This window comes from Cebus imitator, unplaced genomic scaffold (assembly GCF_001604975.1).
Source record: "Cebus imitator isolate Cc_AM_T3 unplaced genomic scaffold, Cebus_imitator-1.0 Scaffold64, whole genome shotgun sequence".
NCBI lineage: Eukaryota > Metazoa > Chordata > Mammalia > Primates > Cebidae > Cebus > Cebus imitator.
This window is the reverse complement of record NW_016107379.1, coordinates 7,026,192-7,029,854: the sequence shown is the minus strand read 5'-3', so window position 1 is coordinate 7,029,854 and position 3,663 is coordinate 7,026,192. Positions and strand designations below refer to the sequence as shown.

The 3,663-nt window shown below is 53.1% G+C and overlaps 1 protein-coding gene across 3 annotated transcripts in view; it reads right to left on the bottom strand.

Moving 5' to 3' along the window:
• Positions 1 to 1,057, bottom strand: part of HDHD3 (haloacid dehalogenase like hydrolase domain containing 3) — a 3,542-nt gene extending 2,485 nt beyond the window's left edge. The window contains exon 1 of one of the 3 annotated variants that reach the window (XM_037739181.1): positions 968 to 1,057. The gene's annotated coding sequence lies outside the window, so the exon portion shown is untranslated. The other 2 variants (XM_017530330.2, XM_017530331.2) reach the window with 2 other exon arrangements.
• Positions 1,058 to 3,663: the final 2,606 nt, after the last annotated feature.

Here is a 3,663-nt window from a genome sequence, read left to right as displayed (position 1 = left end):
GACCTCGTGATCCACCCGCCTCGGCCTCCCAAAGTGCTGGGATTACAGGCGTGAGCCACCGCGCCCGGCGAAACCCCGTCTTAAAAAAAAAAAAATTGGTGAACCTGTACAGCACAGCAGAAAAGACAGGACAGAGCAGGCTGTCTGTTTCTAGCCCTCTCTGAACCCCCGTTTTCCATCTTTACTGGAGGTAATAACACTAGCCTAGGAGGAGAGCCGAAGAGAGATAACTGACTCAAGGCACAAGAAACAAATGACTCGGCCTGCTGTCCAGAGGCTGCTGCAGCTTCTTTCCCTAGACAGCTGATCCTGGATAAGGCTGTCCCCTTGAAACCCCAGGGGCCAGAGTTCAAAGTTCAGTCAAGTTGTTATTTAGTGAGGGGCGTCGCTGGGAGGAAGTTTGTCCAGGAAATGAATTAAGGAGACTCATCCAAAGACCCTCTCATTTTGCAGGTGGGCAGACAGAGACCCGGTGAGGCGCAGTAATTTACCCCCAAATCAAACAAGGGGTCACAGTGGCGTAGCTAGGACTAGAGCAGAGGGCTCTGGCTCCAGACTCACGGCTTTTTCGACTTCTGGAAGCGCGGCTTGGGGGCTCTGGGCTGCAGGACCGAACCGCTCAGCCCTCCTCCTCACCTCCAGGGCTCGGGAAAGGCGAAGTCCAGGAGCCCGGGCCTCACGCAGAACCTCTACAGCCGCCGTCGGCAGCGTGAGCTGGGGCGGGGTTTCCAGGGACCTTGGCCGCGGCCGATCCCTTCTCAGGGTCCCCTTCTTAGCTGTGGCGCGCCCACGGATCGGCGCCGGTTCCCAGGGCCCATAACCCACCTGAGTCGCAGGGAAGCCAGTAGAAAGCGCAGCCTCCGGACCCGCGGGCTCGGGCGGAGGTACGTAGGCGGCGGGGCGGGGCTCGCGCAGGCCGCCCCACTTCCATCCCGCCCCGCCCCTGTCCCCACCCTTGTCCCCTCACCTTCCCCCTCTCCCACTCCGTCCCTCGTCGCCCTCGTCATCCCCTCTCCCTCCTTCGTTGCACTGTGCACCTCTGTCACCCGCCTTCACTGCGCGCTTTCGTTACCCCGCGCCCTTTCGGTTTCCCGGTCCGCACCCTTCTGCTCCCCAGGCCCGTTACCAGCACCCTCTCCGCACTGTCTGCGCACCCACTGCACGCCACACCGCCCCTCCCCCACACCGCCCCTCTCTCCGCTCCCCATTTCCCACCCCGGCTCTTTGTCTCCTTTGAATCGGGACACCCCGAGAGGTACCCCAGTTGGTATTGGAGGGAATTGCTTTTAGTTGGACACTTGTTTAATCCAAGGCAGTTTGGGGAGGGTAGAGTCCTCTGCAGTAACCTGCTTTTTTCTTTTTTTTTTTTTGAGACGGCGTCTCGCTCTGCGGCCCAGGCTGGAGTGCAGTGGCGCGATTTTGGCTCGCTGCAACTCCTGCCTCCCTGGTTCAAGCGATTCGCATGCCTCAGCCTCCTGAGTAGCTGGGACTACAGGCGTGTGCTACCACAACCAGCTAATTTTTGTATTTTTTGTAGAGACGGGTCTTCACCATGTTGGACAGGCTGGCTTGGAACTCCTGATCTCAAGCGATCTGCCCACTTCAGCCTCCAAAGTGCTGGGATTACAGGCTTGACCCACAGGATCGGCCTATTCTTTTTGTTTTAAAAAACTCTGTGGTGACAGCCTGGAATCCTAACCACTAGATCACCAGGGAGCTTTCTGATTCTTTTGAGGAAGAAAAAGAAGACTTTCTGTTTTTGTTTTACAAAAGAAATGCATGTTGGCCAGGTGCTCACGCCTGTAATCTCGGCACTTTGGGAGGCCGAAGTGGGCAGATCACTTGGGATCAGGAGGTGAGTAAATCACCTAAGGTTAGGAGTTCGAGACTAGCTTTTCAACATAGTAAAACCCCATCTGTACTGAAAATACAAAATTAGCCAGATGTGATGGTGCATGCCTGTAATCCCAGCTACCTGGGAGGCTAAGGCAGGAGAATCGCTTGAACTGGGGAGGTGGAGGTTGCAGTGAGCCGAGATCAGACCACTGCACTCCAGCCTGGGCAACAGGAGCAAAACTCCATCTTAAAAAAAAAAAAAATAATAATAATAATGCATGTGAATCTCAAAATACTTAAAAAATACAAACATGTTTAGGGCTGGGCATAGTGGCTTATGCCTGAAATCCTAGCACTTGGAAGGCTAAGGTGGAAGGATCACTTGCGCTCAGGGGTTTGAGACCAGCCTGTCTCATTAAAAAATAATAATAGGCCGGGGGTGGTGGCTCATGCCTGTAATTCCAGCACTTTGGGAGGCTGAGACAGGTGGATCACCTGAGGTCAGGACTTCTAGACCAGCCTGACCAACATGGCAAAACTGCATCTCTACTGAAAATACAAAAGTTAGCTGGGCATGGTGGCAGGTGCCTGTAATCCCAGCTACTCAGGAGGCAGAGGCATAAGAATCGCTTGAACCCGTGCGGCAGAGGTTGCAGTGAGTCAACATCGTACTACTGCACTCCAGCCTGGGTGACAAAGCAAGACTCTGTCTCAAATAATAATAATAATAATAATAATAATAATGCTAAATATAAACGTGTACAAAGTAAAAAGCCACCCCCGTGACCTTATTCATTCACCAGCTAGCATCTGTGGGCTCTGCGTCCCCCATCCTTCTTTGAGGATTCAGTGGGAAACACAGTGGTTCCTGCCTGCATGGGACATGGGAGGGGCAGACGACCACCTTGTAGATGAACAAGGTGATATCAGAGAGAAATGGAAGCAGTAAAACAGAATCATTTTATGAACAGTGACAGGGAATCTCTTTGGATGAGGTGGTTAGGGGAGGAACAAAGGTCTGAATGGTGAGGAGGCTGTCAGGTTAAGATCAAGGAACAAGTTCTCCAGGTGAAGAGCTGGCAAGGAGGAGGTAGGGCCCCAGCTTGCTTACTGAGCAAGGGCAGTAGCCTTGGGGCAGGGAGAGAAGGGTTTCCCCACCCCATCTCACTCCCCAGGGATTGCTGAGGTGACAGTTTTGGTTATGCTATGAGACAGTTTTCTAGGAGCACACAAACATGTGTCCCATTTTCTTCCTTTCTTTTTTCCCCCTTCCCTTCCTCCCTCCCTCTCTCCCTTCTTCCCTCCTTTCCTTCCTTTCCTCCCTCCCACCTTCCCTCCTTCCCTCTGTCTCTTTCATTCTTTCATTTTTGAGACAGAGTTTCGCTCTTGTTGCCCAGGCTGGAGTACAATGGCGCAACCTTGGCTCATTGCAACCTCCGCAGGGTTCAAGCGATTCTCCTGCCTCAGCCTCGAGAGTAGCTGGGATTACAGGCGCCCACCACCATGCCCAGCTAGTTTTGTATTTTTAGTAGAGGTGGGTTTTCACCCATGTTGGCCAGGCTGGTTTCGAACTCCTGACCTCAGGTGATCCACCTGTCTTGGCCTCCCAAAGTGTTAGGATTACAGGCATGAGCCACCATGCCCGACCCTTTTTTTTTGAGTCAGAGTCTTACTCTGGCACCCAGGCTGGAACACAGTGGTGCAATCTCGCTCACTGCAACCTCCACCTTCCAAGTTCAAGTGATTCTCCTGACTCAGCCTCCCGAGTAGCTGGGATTACAGGTGTGTGCCACTGTGCCTGGCTGATTTTTTGTATTTTTAGTAGAG